General features: G+C 47.4%; 1 non-coding gene across 1 annotated transcript; it reads left to right on the top strand.

The window, feature by feature from the left end:
- The first annotated feature begins 2,361 nt into the window (after nucleotides 1-2,361).
- On the top strand, nucleotides 2,362-2,498 carry LOC114810513. Its single transcript, XR_003758212.1, has one exon. It is a non-coding gene; the product is annotated as a small nucleolar RNA SNORA7 (small nucleolar RNA).
- The last annotated feature ends 13,891 nt before the right edge of the window (nucleotides 2,499-16,389 follow it).

Consider the following 16,389-nt stretch of genomic DNA (forward strand, 5'->3'; position numbering starts at 1 on the left):
ATAGAAACTCCTTGCCATTGGCTTTAAGGCTCTCAATCACCTTGTCCCCTCCTACCTCACCTAGCTCATCTATTATAATGCCAAACTACACCTTCTCAGATACCTAATAATAATGTTGGTATTTGTTAAGCGCTTACTATGTGCCGAGCACTGTTCTAAGCACTGGGGTAGACACAGGGGAATCTGGTTGTCCCACGTGGGGCTCACAGTCTTAATCCCCATTTTACAGATGAGGGAACTGAGGCACCGAGAAGTGAAGTGACTTGCCCAAAGTCACACAGCTGACAAGTGGCCGAGCTGGGATTTGAACCCGTGACCTCTGACTCCAAAGCCCGTGCTCTTTCCACTGAGCCACGCTGCTTCAGTGTACCTCTCTGAGGATCCCTTGCCTTTGTCCTCCTTCTGACCTGGGACTCCCTAACCCTTCACACATATCACTCTCCCCACCTTCAGAACCCTATTAAAATCACATCTCTTCCAAGACACATTACCTGACAAACCCCTCGTTTCCCTACCTATTCACCCTCCCTTCTGCATTGCCTTAAGCACTTTGGTGCTCAGCCCCCTCAACCTCAACCCAGCCCCCAGCACTTATGAATTCATTCATTCAGTAGTATTTATTGAGCTCTTACTATGTGCAGAGCACTGTAATAAGCACTTGGAATGTACAATTCAAGCAACAGATAGAGACCATCCCTGCCCATTGACAGGCTTACAGTCTAATCGGGGGAGACAGACAAAAACAATAGCAATAAATAGAATCGAGGGGATGTACATCTCATTAACTAAATAAATAGGGTAATAAAAATATATACAAATGAGCAAATGAGCACAGTGCTGGGGGGAGGGGAAAGAGAGGGGGAGGGGCAGAGGGAAATGGGGGAAAGGGGGCTTAGCTGAGGGGAGGTGAAGGGGGGGGCAGAGAGGCAGCAGAGGGAGCAGAGGGAAAAGGGGAAGCTCAGTCTGGGAAGGCCTTTTGGAGGAGGTGAGCTCTCCAAAGGGCTTTGAAGAGGGGAAGAAAGTTAGTTTGGTGGAGGTGAGGAGGGAGAGCATTCCAGGACAGCAGGAGGACGTGGGCCACGGGTCGACGGCGGGATAGGCGAGAACGGGGGGACGGTGAGGAGGTGAGCGGCAGAGGAGCGGAGCATGCGGGGTGGGCAGTAGAGAGAAGGGAGGAGAGGTAGGAGGGGGCAAGGTGATGGAGAGCCTTGAAGCCTAGGGTGAGAAGTTTTTGTTTCATGCGGAGGTTGATAGGCAGCCACTGGAGGTTTTTAAGGAGGGGAGTGACATGCCCAGAGCATTTCAGTAGGAAGATGATCCAGGCAGCGGAATGAAGAATAGACTGGAGCGGGGAGAGACAGGAGGAAGGGAGATCAGAGAGAAGGCTGACACAGTAATCCAGCCGGGATATTATGAGAGCCTGTAGCAGTAAGATAGCCATTTGGATGGAGAGGAAAGGGTGGATCTTGGCGATATGGTAAAGGTGAGACCGGCAGGGGTTGGTGACGGACTGGATGTGTGGGGTGAATGAGAGAGCTGAGTCAAGGATGACACCAAGATTGCGGGCTTGAGAGATAGGAAGGATGGTCGTACCATCCACAGTGATAGGGAAGTCAGGAAGAGGATGGAACTTGGGAGGGAAGATAAGGAGCTCAGTTTTGGACATATTGAGTTTTAGGTGGCGGGCAGACATCCAGGTAGAGATGTCCTGGAGGCAGGAGGAGATACAAGCCTGAAGGGAGGGGGACAGAACAGGGGCAGAGATGAAGATTTGTGTGTCATCTGCATAGAGTTGATAGCTGAAGCCGTGACAGCGAATGAGTTCACCGAGGGAGTGAGTGTAGATGGAGAACAGAAGAGGGCCAAGAACGGACCCTTGAAGAACCCCTACAGTTAGAGGATGGGAGGGGGAGAAGGAGCCTGTGAAGGAGACCGAGAATGAACGGCCAGAGAGATAAGAGGAGAACCGGGAGAGGACAGAGTAGGTGAAGCCAAGGTGAAATAAGGTGTGGAGGATAAGGTGGGAAACATGCCTACAAGTTCTGTTATATGGTCCTCGTCCAAATTCATTCATTCATTCATTCAGTTGTATTTATTAAGTGCTTACTGTGTGCAGAGCACTGTACTAAGTGCTTGGAAAGTACAATTCAGCAATAAAGAGAGACAATCCCTGCCCACACCAGGCTTACAGTCTAGAGGAGGGAGAAAGTCATTAATACCAGTAAACAAGCATCAATATAAATAAATAGAATGATAGATGTATATACACCAAGACAGTTCTCTGCACACAGTATGTGCTCAATAAATATGATTGATTATTAATAATAATAACAATATTTTTAAAGTGCTTACTATATGCCACCCCTTTCAAGGTCGCATCTGGAGAGTTTCCAGTCCTCTACCAGTCTCGACTACAGGAGGGAGAATCAAGCAGGGGCATACCCATTCCATTCCTAGCTTGGCCAGTGGCTAGTTGTGGAAGACAATCCGCTACAAGTCAAAACTCACCTGTGCTGGGCCGTAGTGGCGTGGGAGAGAGTCATTCATTCAATAGTATTTATTCGAGGGCAGAGAGGAAGGACGCAATGGTAAACCACTTCCATATCTTTCCCAAGAAAACTCTATGGATACACCACCAGAATGATTGCAGATGGAAGTGAGGCAGTCTGGGTCAGATGTGCCTATGGCGTCGCTGTGGGTCGGACACGATTTGAAAGCATAAGACAACAACAACTATATGCCTAGCACTGTGCTAAACCCTGAGGTAGATACAAGATAATCAGAATCGACACAGTTCCTGTTCTACTTGGGGCTCACAGTCTAAGAGAGAGGGAGAACGATTATTCAATTCTCACTTTACAGAAGAGGAAGCTGAGGCCCAGAGAAGTGACTTGCCCAAAGTCCCACAGCAGGCAAGAGTGGGAGCACCAGAATTAGAACCCAGGTCCTCTGACTCCTGTGACCCAGGTCTGTGCTCCTTCTACTAGGCCATGTTGCTTTGTGAAAAGGGAAGGAGTTCCAGGCAGGAGGAAGGACACGAGCACGAGGCTGGCTGTGGGAGAGGTGAGGATGAGCACAGTGAGGTTGGCTTGAGAGGAGCAAAGAGTACAAGCCTGGAAGAGTGGAAGAGGAGCTGGGATAAATATGGAGAGGGACTTGACTGAGGACACTGAAGCCAACTGTTTCTGCTTGACGCAGAGAGGGATGGGCAACTGCTGAGGTATTTGATGGTGGGGAGAGAGGTACAAAAAGCAATCTTTTAAAGAAATGACCTGGGCAGCAGAGTGAAGTATGGCCTGGAGAAAGGAGAGACTAGAGTCAGGGAAGTCGGCAAAGAGGTGGATGCAGTAGTTTTGTCAGAAATTGACAAATAGCTGGAACAGCCCACTGGCAGTTGGGATGGAGACCTGTCTTGTCTTAGGCTGTCTAGTCGTGTCTGATCCATAATAATAATATTGGTATCTGTTAAGCGCTTACTATGTGCAGAGCACTGTTCTAAGCGCTGGGGTAGACACAGGCGAATCGGGTTGGCCCAACGTGGGGCTCACAGTCTTAACCCCCATTTTACAGATGAGGTAACTGAGGCGCAGAAAAGTTAAGTGACTTGCCCACAGTCACACAGCTGACAAGTGGCAGAGCCGGGAGTCAAACTCATGACCTCTGACTCTGAAGCCCAGACTCTTTCCACTGAGCCATGCTGCTTCCCTAGCAACTCCATGGATGTGTCTCTTCCAGAATGCCCCACCTCCATCTGCCACTATTCTGGTAGTATAGCCATAGGGTTTTCTTGGTCAAAATATGAAAGTAGTTTTCCATCACCTTATTCTGTGCAGTGAACTTAAGTCTCCGCCCTCGACTCTCTCCCGTGCTGTTGCTACCCAGCACCGATGAGTTTTGACTTGTAGCTTTCCACTTGCTAGCCACTGCCCACGCTAGGAATCGAATGGATATGCCTCTGCTTGACTTTCCCATAGCCGAGACTGGTAGAGTCTTGGAAACTCTCCAAGTGCCATCCTAAGAGGGTTGGGATGGAGAGGAAGGGGCATATTCTGGGGGTGCTGTAGAGGGAAACTGACAGGATTTGGTGATAATAATAATGTTGATATTTGTTAAGCGCTTACTATGTGCAGAGCACTGTTCTAAGTGCTGGGGGAGATACAGGGTAATCAGGTTGTCCCACGTGAGGCTCACAGTTCATCCCCATTTTACAGATGAGGTAAGTGAGGCAGAGAGAAGTGAAGTGACTTGCCCACGGTCACACAGCTGACAAGTGGCAGAGCCGGGAGTCGAACCCATGACCTCTGACTCCAAAACCCAGGCTCTTTCCACTGAGCCAGGCTGCTTCAAAGGTGATGAAATATGTCGGTTGAAAGAGTAAGAGGAATCAGAGATAATGCCAAGGTCATGGGCTTGAGAGCTGGGGAGGGTGGTGGGAGATTTCACCATGAATGACAGCTTCCAAAACAAGGTCCTCTATTATTGTTATGTTTGTCAGCAGATTGTTTCCACTCTTGTCATCCCTTGTTATTTTATTCTATTAAATACTGTCTAGTTGCAAAAAATCAGAAACAAGAATCCTAAATGCCACATTACAGTCAGGTGAGGCAGAGGCTGGAAGGTGTAGAAGCATCAACCATGACCAATGCCACATGTATGTGACTGACCATTTCTTCTGGCTCTAGTATGTGGATTGTGTTCCACCAGGGCACATACCTGTTTTGGGAAGACTTTCCCTAATTTTTCCATCATGGTCCCCAAAACCCAGTGTCCTAGTTGAGCTCAGAGTAGCATATGCAGTGGAAGGAATGGAAGGAAAATGTTCTGGCTCTCCTGATCCCACCAACGTCCATAGATGAATAATAATAATAAAACGGCAGTCAGGTTTCCAGATTAAATGGCTACATTCCTAACCCAAAGCACGTTTCAGTGCTATATCTTTCCAGAAGGGGTTTTGATCCTGTGAATGATTCTGCCAAAGCTAATTGCTTAACAGAAAAATGTGCGTGACTTTATCCAATGAATAAATTATTTCTCCTACTAACATAAAGCTATTTCCCAATCTTACATGACAACACTGGTTGTCTATTCTGAATGGATTCAAAGGAATATTCTTGCTCTCCTAAATGGAAAAAATCCCATCACTGAATTCCAGAAATATGCTCATCTGACTTGGTGTTCTGTCATATGGATGTTAATGGAAAACCAGGCCTTGTTTGGAATTTAAAAGTGAAATGTAAAATGCAATTAGTTGAACTAAGGGAAACTGAATTTATCCTACAAGCCTCGGGAAATTAAGGCAGGAAAAGAGAAGTAAAAGGTAAAATTCAGGGATACGCAGTTATTGCTCTTTTCAATCCTACTGATGGAAGCCATCCCTTTCCTGTGCTCTGCAGATTCATCTCCCAGCTCCTGTGACCCTGACCTGCCAGGGGCTGTGACCCCTGTGAACTGCAGGGGAGGTGGTTAAGGTGGTTAGTGTTTCCAGGACCCTTGATCATCTGGAGGAAGAATGACAACCACCTCTGCAGACGGAGGTGGGGAAGGGGAAATGGGCCAAGGGGATGTCATATGAGGTAAGGATGTGTGTGAGATCTTCGGGTGCAGCCATGGGGTCTGACCTTTATGCGAGGCCTCCGCTACTAATCGTAAGTATTAATTAAGTAAATATTAAATCCTGTCAGTTCCACCTTCCGCCTTCACCACATTCCTTTGATCTGCTCTTTCCTCTTCATCCAAACTGCTACTGTGTTATCACTTATCCCAGACTGAGCTTCCCCTTTTCCCTCTGCTCCCTCTGCTTCCTCTCTGCCCCCTCTTCACCTCCCCTCAGCTAAGCCCCCTTCCCCCCCCTTTCCCTCTGCCCCCCCTTCCCCTCTTCTCAGCACTGTGCTCATCTGCTCATTTGTATATATTTTTATTACCCTATTTATTTTGTTAATGAGATGTATATCCCCTTGATTCTATTTATTGCTATTGTTTTTGTCTCTCTCCCTTGATTAGGCTGTAAGCTCGTCAATGGGCAGGAATTGTCTCTATCTGTTGCCGAATTGTACATTCCAAGTGCTTAGTACAGTCCTCTGCACATAGTAATTGCTCAATAAATACTATTGAATGAATGAACTTATCACTTATTTTATCCCCCCTTGATTACTGTATCAGCCTCCTTGCTGACCCCCCTGCTTCTTATCTCTCCCCACTCCAGATCATACTTCACTCTGCTTCCCGGATCATTTTTCTACAGAAATGATCAGGCCATGTTTTCCCACTCCTCAAGAACCTCCAGTGGTTGCTCATCTACCTCTGCATCAAAGAAAATCCCCTCAACATTGGCTTTAAAGAATAACCTTGCCCCATCCTACTTCACTTTGCTACTCTGCTACTACAACCCAGCCCGCACACTTCACTCCTCTAATGCTAACCTTCTCACTGTACCTCAATCTCATCTATCTTGCCCACGTCCTGTCACTGGACTGGAATGCCCTACCTCCTCTTATCCAACAGACAATTACTCTTCAAAGTGTTATTGAAGGTGCCCTTTCCAGCCCCACAGCACTTCTGTATATATCTGTAATTTATTTATGTATACTGATGTCTGTCCATGACCTTCTGACTCCCAGGCCCATGCTCCATCCATTAGGTCTAGAAGAACATATAGTATCTATTGTGACACCTCAAATATAGCGTGTCCTAAATAGAACTCATCTTCCCACCCAAACCCTTCCCGTCTCCTGACTTTCCCATCACTAAAACAGCACCACCATCCTAGTGGAAAGAGCACAGGTCTGGGAGTCAGAGCACCTGCCTTCTAATCCCGAACCTGCCATTTACTTACTGCGTGACTTTGGGCAAGTCACTTAATTTCTCTGCACCTCAGTTTCCTCATCAGCAAAATGGGAATTCAAAACCTGTTTTCCCTCCTTCTTAGACTGTGTGTCCTGTGGGACTTGATTATTTTGTATCTACCCCAGCACAACAAATACCGTTATTATTATTATTATTGTTCTTATTATTAAAAGCCCATAACCTTGGCGTTATCCTCGACTGATCTCGCTCATTCAACCCACATATGTAGTCTGTTACCAAATCCTGTCAGTTCTACCTTAACAGCACTGCTAATATCTGCCCTTTCCTCTCCATTCTAACTTCTACTACGTTAATCCAAGCACTTATCCTATCCCATCTTGACTACTGGATCAGCCTCCACCCTATCCTGTCTCTCCCCACTTCAGTCCATACTTCACTCTGCTGCCCAGATCATTTTTCTACAAAACCGTTCAATCCATGTATCACCATTCAATCCATGTATCACCACTCCTCAAGGATTTCCAGTGGTTGCCCAACCACCTCCACATCAAGCATAAACTCCTTACCATTGGCTTTAAGGCACTCAATCACCTTGCCTCCTCCTACCTCACCTCCTTGATTTCCTACTAAACTGTCTTCCCCTCTCAACTGTAAGCTCACCGTGAACAGGGAACATGTCTACCAACTGTTATACCATATACCAATTGGTATTCATTAAGTGCTTACTACTACGGGAAGGGAATATTTCTGCCAAGTCTGTTGTACTGTATTCATTCATTCAGTCATATTTATTGAGCGCTTACTCTGTGCAGAGCTTGGGAAGTACAATTCAACAACAAATAGAGACAATCCCTGCCCGCAACGGGCTCACAGTCTAGAAGCGGGGGAGACAGCCATCAAAATGAGTAAACAGGCATCAATAGCATCATTATAAATAAATAGAATACTATATATATAACTAATAAAATAAATAGAATTATAATTATAAATATGTTCATATATACATAAGTGCTGTGGGGCAGGGACGGTAGAGCAAAGGGAGTGAGTCGGAGCGATGGGGAAGGGAGGGGGAGCAGATGAAAAGGGGGGCTTAATCTGGAAAGGCCTCCCAGAGGAGGTGAGCTTTCAGTAGGACTTTGAAGGGGCGGTGTACTAATTTTTGAGGAGGATTTGAGGACAGTACTCTCCCAAGTACTTAGTACAGTACTCTGCACATAGTAAGCGCTCAATAAATACCACAGATTGATGCATCAAACTACTATACTAGACTCCAGGTCAGATGTGTAATAATTAAGTTAGACATAGTCTCTAAGTCCTCTTTTCCTCTTCTACTGCCTTCTGCATCTCCCTGACTTGCTCCCTTTATTCATCTGCCCTCCCAGCCCCATAGCACTTATGGGGATACCTTTAATTAGAGAAGCAGCGTGGCTCAGTGGAAAGAGCCCGGGCTTGGGAGTCAGAGGTCATGGGTTCAAATCCCAGCACCGCCACTTGTTAGCTGTGTGACTGTGGGCAAGTGACTTAACTTCTCTGTGCCTCAGTTACCCCATCTGTAAAATGGGGATTAAGACTGTAAGCCTCACATGGGACAGACAACCTGATTACCCTGTATCTCCCCCAGCACTTAGAATAGTGCTCTGCACATAGTAAGCGCTTAACAAATACCAACATTATTATTATTATTATTATTAATTAATTTATATTAATGTCTATCTCCCCCTCTAAACTGTAAACTCATTGTGGGCAGGAAATATGTCTCTTTATTGTTGTATTGTACACTCCCACGCATTTAGTATAGTGCTTTGCACACTGTAAGTGCTCAATAAATATGATTCAATAAATGAATTAATTAATGAACATGGGGCTCACGGAACTTGGGAGAGGTGCTCCCAGCAGGGGCTGGAGCTGGAGGTGGGTCAGGGGTTCCTCTCATTCCTGACTGTGGGATCCCTCCAAAGGGAAAGGGCCAGGAGCTTAGGTAATAATAATAATAATAACAATAATATTTGTTAAGAGCTTACTATGTGTCAAGCACTGTTCTAAGCGCTGGGGTAGATACAAGCTAACCAGGTTGGACACAGTCCCTGTCCCACAAGAGGATCACATTCTTATCCCCATTTTACAGAAGAGGTAAGTGAGGCACAGAGAAGTGAAATGACTTGCTCAGCGTCACACAATAGACAACGGTGGAGCTGGGATAAGAACCCAGGTCCTTCTGACACCCAGGCCCATGCTCTGTCCACTAGGTCAAGCTAGGCCAAGGGCGTTTAGAACAATGCCAGAGCTTAGAACAGTGCTTGGCACATAGTAAGCACTTAACAAATATCATAATTATTATTTAGGACGTTTGAAAGGGCAAGCGGGCCAGAGTGGAGATCACCAGACAACTAGTGTGAGATAAATGTCCGGGCCAGAGTGGTGAGAGTCAAACAAAAATTCCTCATTCTTAGTTTCAAAACTCTCCATCACCTTGCCCTCTTCTTCCTCACCTCCTTTCTCTCTTTCTACTGTCCACCCCATACACTCCGCTCCTCTGCCGCCGCTCACTTCCTCACAGTCCCTTGCTCAAGCTTATCCTGCCATCGAGCCCTGGCCCACGTCCTACTGCTGTCCTGGAATGCTCTCCCTCCTCACATCTGCCAAACTAACTCTCTTCCCCTCTTCAAAGCCCTACTGAGAGCTCACCTCCTCCAGGAGGCCTTCCCAGACTGAGCCCCCTTCCCCTCTACTCCCCTTCTCCTCCTCTGCTCCCCCCACCCTCTGTTCTTCCCCCTTCCCCTCAGCACTGTGCTCATTTGTATATTTTATTTATTACCCTATTTATTTTGTTAATGAGGTGTGTATTTCCTTGATTCTATTTATCTTGATGATGTTGTCTTGTTTTTGTTTTGTTCTCTTCTGCTTTGCTTTCTGTCTCCCCCGTTTAGACTGTGAGCCCGTCATTGGGTAGGGAGTGTCTCTATCTGTTGCCGAATTGTACATTCCAAGCGCTTAGTACAGTGCTCTGCACATAGTAAGCTCTCGTGGCTCAGTGGAAAGAGCACGGGCTTGGGAGTCAGAGGTCATGGGTTCGAATCCTGGCTCTGCCACTTGTCAGCTATGTGACTGTGGGCAAGTCACTTAACTTCTCTGTGCCTCAGTTGCCTCATCTGTAAAATGGGGATTAAGACTGTGAGCCTCACGTGGGACAACGTGATTACCCTGTATCTACCCCGGCACTTAGAACAGTGCTCTGCACATGGTAAGTGCTTAACAAATACCAACATTATTATAATTATTAATAAATACTATTGAATGAATGAATGAATGAATCCAGACCCCCATCCTTCCAGCTATGTTTGGATGGAGCCTAACAAGACTAATTGATTTGTCTGTAACTTACAAGGTCATCCTTCCCCCTATATTAACAAATACGCAATGAAGCAGCCCTCAGGGGGCCCATAGAGAGGGTTTCCCGTGATGGTTCACCTTGCTCCATCCGCCTACTATGTATCTGCATCCACTGGAAGGACTGAGATGCCTCGGTGCGAAGGTGGTGGTGGTGGTGTGTGTGTCTGTGTGCTGCGGGGGGAAGGGTTGCAGCTCCCCCAGTGCTGCTGGCCTCTGGTCACCGTGACCGCTCAGCAGGACATACGGGTGACCTGCACCATTTTCTCTGTGTGCATCACTGGACCCAAGCATCAAAACCACAGCCTTTCTATGGTGTGTGTAAACACTCCAGGGTGTGTACTGACTCTCAGGGTGTGTGTGGACTCCCCGGGTGCGTGCAGGCCCTCAGGGTGTGGCCCAGCGCCTTAGATGTGGGGGAGTAGAGCATCACTGTCTGCAGTTTGGGCACACGTTTCTGGCTCTAGGACGCCCTTCCTCCTTAAATCTGCCAAGCAATCACTCTTCTCCCCTCAAAGCCCTACTAAAGGCTCACCTCCTCCAAGAGGCCTTCCCAGATTAAGCCCCCTTTTCCTCAGCCGCCCCCACCCCGTTCCGTGTCACCTTGACTCACCCCCTTTGCTCTCCCTGCCCCAGAACACTTATGTATATATGTATATATCTATAATTCTATCTGTAAAGTAATAATGATATTGATGCCTCTTTACTTGCACTGATGTCTGTCTCCCGCCTCTAAACTGTGAGCCCATTGTGGGTTAGGGATTGTCTCTCTTTATTGCTGTATAGGACTTTTCAATCACGTAGTTCAGTGCTCTGCACACAGTAAGCGCTTGATAAATACGACTGAATGAATGAATGAATGAATTAATGAATGGGGAACAAGTGAAGGCTGTCTGGATTAGTGGATAGAGCCTGGGTCTGGGAGTCAGAGGTCACGGGTTCTAATCCCCACTCCACCACTCGTCTGCTACATCACCTTGGGCAAGTCCCTCACTTCTCTTGGTCTCATCTGTAAAATGGGGATTAAGACTGTGAGCCCCACGTGGGACAACCTGACTGCTTTGTATCTACCCCAGCGCTTAGAACAATACCTGGCATATAGTGAGCGCTTAACAAATGCCATCAGTATTAATTAGAGAAGCAGCATGGCTCAGTGGAAAGAGCACGGTCTTAGGCGTCAGAGGTTGTGGGTTCTAATCCCAGCTCTGCCACCTGTCAGCTGTGTGACTTTGGGCAAGTCACTTGACTTCTCGGTGCCTCAGTTACCTCATTTGTAAAATGGGGATTAAGACTGTGAGGCCCAAGAGGGGCAACCTAATTACCCTGTATCTACCCCAGCTCTTAGAACCGTGCTCGGCACATAGTAAGCGCTTAATAAATACCAACATTATTATTAATTATTACTACTAATTATTATTTGAGCCCGCGAGAGGTAAGAGGCATCCTTGGGGCTAGGGAATGGCTCTCCCATCACGGCGGGCGGGCGGAACCCGGGCCCTCCGCCTACAATCAGACTTAGCCTCGGCCCTGTAATTAGCGGGACACGACCAGGAAGCGCATTCAGCCAAACCCGCTAATTAGCAAGCTTTTTGTCTGCCTGCTCCTCGCAGCCTAAATGATTCAGAAGCCAATAAATCTCTTCTAATGCAAGCTGTTCGCACATGCAGCGCGCCACAGAATGCTTTACAATCTGCGAGGCTCTCAGTTTAAATAACAATCCCCCTCCCCCGCTGCCCTCGGCTGCCCATTAAACCATTAAGCCTGTTTTTCCTGGGAAAGGCTCACAGACAAAGCAGTTTTCATTCCCTCCTCGGGGCTGGGGGCGGCCCCGGCGCCGGGTGTCGGGGAGGAGACCCCCACCCGGGCAGGGGAGGAGAGGAGGAGTGGGTTCACATCCCACACCAACTCCACTGTTCTCCGCTTCCAGCCCTCGGCTCCGGGCTAAGGAGGGGAAAACTCAGGTGGCTTCTCCCCATCCCATCTCTCTTTCCATCCCCCCCATCCCAGGCCCTCTCCCCCAGCCATTCAGCCCCAGTCACTATTAATCAATAAGTGGTATTAATCGAGTACTCACGAGTAGCATTGTGACTTGGTGGGAAGAGCTTGGGCCTGGGAGTCAGAAGACCTGGGTTCTAATCACAGCTGCACCAAGGACCTGACAGATGGTCGTGGACACGTCCCTTCACTTCATTTAATACCCGTTCTCCCTCCTACTTGGACTATGAGACCGTTCATTCAATCGGATTTACTGAGCACTTACTGTGTGCAGAGCACTGCATTAAGCACTTGGGAGAGTACAACACAACAGTAGAACAGACCTATTCCCTGCCCACAGTGAGCTTACAGTCTAGTGGGGGAGACTGACATGGATGTAAATAAATAAATTGCGGATATGTACAAAAGTGGGGCGAGGGGGAGGAGGGTGGGCCAGCCAATAAAGGGAGTGAGTCAGGGCAACACAGAAGGAAGTGGGAAAATAGGAAAAGAGGGCTTAGTCAGGGAAGGCCTCTTGGAGGAGAAGTGCTTTCAATAAGGCTTTGAAGGTACAGGGAGTAATTGTCTTTTGGATAAGAAGAGGTAATAATAATAATAATGTTGGTATTTGTTAAGTGCTTGCTATGTGCAGAGCACTGTTCTAAGCACTGGGGGAGACACAGGGGAATCAGGTTGTCCCACATGGGGCTCACAGTCTTAATCCTCATTTTACAGATGAGGCAACTGAGGCCCAGAGAAGTTAAGTGACTTGCCCACAGTCACACAGCTGAGAAGTGGCAGAGCTGGGATTTGAACTCATGAGCCCTGACTCCAAAGCCCGTGCTCTTTCCACAGGTAGGGTGTTCCAGGCCAGAGGCATGACGGGAGTGAGAAGTCAGCGGTGAGAAAAACGAGATTGAGGTACAGTGAGGAGGTTGACATTAGAGGAATGAAGCGTGAGCCCGGGGTTGTGTTAGGAGAGTAGTGAGGTGAGGTAGGAGGGGCCAAGATGATTGAGTGTTTTAAAGCCGATGCTGAGCAGTTTCTGTTTTATGTGAAAGTGGATGGGCAACCACTGGAGGTTCTTGAGGAGTGGGGAAATAATGGATTAAACGTTTTTGTAGAGAAAGGATCCGGGCAGCTGAGTGGAGTATGGTCTGGAGTGGGGAGAGACAGGAGCCAGGGAGATCAGCAAGGAGGCTGATACAGTTATCAAGGCAGAATAGGATGAGTCCTTGGATTAGTAAATGCTTAGTTCAGTGCTCTGCACACAGTAAGCGCTCAATAAATACGACTGAATGAACTGAATGAATGGATTAACGTGGTAGCAGTTTGGATGGAGAGGAAAAGGTGGATTTTAGTGATGTGAAGGTTGAACTGACAGGCTTTAGTGATGCATTATGTAGGTTGAATGAGGGAGAGGAGTCCAAGATAACACCATGGTTATGGGTTATGTCCCATGTGGGACAGAGACTGAATCCAGCCTGATTAATTTGTATTTACCTCAGCTCTTAGAACAGTGCTTGACGTAGAAACCACTTCACAAATACCATAATAATCGTAACTATAATTATTATTATAAGTTGCAGATAGGGGAAATGGCAGAGGGTAAGGATATGGACACAAGCACTGTGGGGCTGTTGGTGAGGTGAGTATCAAAGGGCTTAAGGGAAGCAGCATGGAAAGAGCACAAGTTTGGGAGTAGGAGGATCTGGGTTCATTCATTCATTCATTCATTCATTCATTCATTCATCCATTCATTCATTCAATAGTATTTATTGAGCGCTTACTATGTGCAGCGCACTGTACTAAGCGCTTGGAATGAACAAGTCGGCAACAGATAGAGACGGTCCCTGCCATTTGACGGGCTTACAGTTTAATCGGGGGAGGCGGAACGATGGCGATAAATAGAGTCAAGGGGAAGAACATCTCGTAAAAACAATGGCAACTAAATAGAATCAAGGCGATGTACAATTCATTAACAAAATAAAAAGGGTAATGGAAATATATACAGTCGAGCGGACGAGTACAGTGCTGTGGGGATGGGAAGGGAGAGGTGGAGGAGCAGAGGGAAAAGGGGAAAAAGAGGGTTTAGCTGTGGAGAGGTAAAGGGGGGGTGGCAGAGGGAATAGAGGGAGAAGAGGAGCTCAGTTTGGGAAGGCCTCTTGGAGGAGGTGAGTTTTAAGTAGGGTTTTGAAGAGAGGAAGAGAATCAGTTTGGCGGAGGTGAGGAGGGAGGGCGTTCCGGGACCGCAGGAGGACGTGGCCCGGGGGTCGATGGCGGGATAGGCGAGACCGAGGGACGGTGAGGAGGTGGGCGGCAGAGGAGCGGAGTGTGCGGGGTGGGTGGTAGAAAGAGAGAAGGGAGGAGAGGTAGGAAGGGGCAAGGTGATGTAGAGCCTCGAAGCCTAGAGTGAGGAGTTTTTGTTTGGAGCGGAGGTTGATAGGCAACCACTGGAGTTGTTTAAGAAGGGGAGTGACATGCCCAGATCGTTTCTGCAGGAAGATGAGCCGGGCACCGGGTTCTAATCCCACTTGTCTGATGTGAGACATTGGGCAAGTCACATCACTTTTCTGTGTCTCAGCATCTTCTACTGTAGAATAGATTTAATACCTGTTCTCCTTCCCACTTGACTGTGAGCCTCATGTGGGACAAGGACCATTTCTGACCTGATGAACTTGTATCTACCCCAGCACTGAGAACACTGCTTGACACATAGTAAGCATTTCACAAACAGTTATTGTTATTATTATTCTTACTGTTAAGGGATACAGACTCAAGTGCATAGGTGACACAGAGGGGAGGGAGAAGACCTTTGGAAGAGATAATTTTGGTAAAGATTTAGAGGGATTTAAGAGGGATTTAAATGTAGGGAGAGCTGTGGCCCGTGTGATGTTGCAGAGAGGGAGTTCCGAGCTGGGGAAAAGCATGAGCAAGGAGAACGAGTTTTGAGTCGTAAGCAGCGGGGATTGATCCCACACTAGTGAACTGAAGCCCTTTGTGAACAGACACTGTGACTGGAGGAGAGGGAGGAGCCAGAGGAGAGAGAGCGACAGAAGGACTCCAACCCCTCAGAACCCATCTTAGCTATTTGGTTTAACATTGCTCTTTTGGACTGCCGATTTTGGTTGCTTCATTTTCTGTGGCGGCAGCTCTCTATCTGTTCATCTCATTCAGTCTGTGAGCCACCATGGGATGAGGGCTGTGTCAAGAATGTCTACCTGCTAAAACTACCAGGTCTTATCCTCTGAGCTGGGGAAGAAGAAGAGGAGACATTTCAACACTAGTGGCCAAAAAGGATCTGCAGTTTTGGTCAGGTGCCCAAAGAAACATTTGGTGATTTATGTTATTGCCAGATTGGTTGGAATGGAAGTTAAGCCAAAGTGTGGTGCGAATGGGTTGCTTTTATTTATTTTCACATTTCCCTAGGCTATGGCTTCCTCTCTCTCTCTTCTGCTGCTGATGAAGGAGAAGGAGGAGGAAGAGATGGGAGGCACTATAGTTAGCATCAGAAAGAAATGCTTGGGTGATAATTGGCTACAGTTCCTGGTCCCCAAGGGGCTTTCCATCTAAGAAGGTCAGGCCTGTAAAGGTTGGAGACACATGAGGAAAGGCAAGGCAATAACAACATAAAAGAGGAACAGTAGGAGGGCCTGGTATCTGGAGAGGCAGAGTTTTAGGCTTATTGCAGCTCAGAGAGTGATAGTTCTGACTGTCCCAGACCCCATCCGAACGTCCAATGTTATAGAGGTGGATGGAGCCTCAGGCTTCAGGATTTTCCATGCTCTACCAGCAAGTCATTCATTCATTCATTCAATAGTATTTATTGAGCGCTTACTATGTGCAGAGTACTGTACTAAGCGCTTGGGATGAACAAGTCGGCAACAGATAGAGACAGTCCCTGCCGTTTGACGGGCTTACAGTCTAATCGGGGGAGACGGGCAGACAAAAACAATGGCACTAAACAGCGTCAAGGGGAAGAACATCTCGTAAAAACAATGGCAACTAAATAGAATCAAGGCGATGTACAATTCATTAACAAAATAAATAGGGTAACGAAAATATATACAGTTGAGCGGACGAATACAGTGCTGTGGGGATGGGAAGGGAGAGGTGGAGGAGCAGAGGGAAAAGGGGAAAATGAGGCTTTAGTTGCGGAGAGGTAAAGGGGGGATGGCAGAGGGAGTAGAGGGGGAAGAGGAGCTCAGTCTGGGAACGCCTCTT

The sequence above is a fragment of the Ornithorhynchus anatinus genome, chromosome 3 (assembly GCF_004115215.2).
Source record: "Ornithorhynchus anatinus isolate Pmale09 chromosome 3, mOrnAna1.pri.v4, whole genome shotgun sequence".
Lineage (NCBI taxonomy): Eukaryota > Metazoa > Chordata > Mammalia > Monotremata > Ornithorhynchidae > Ornithorhynchus > Ornithorhynchus anatinus.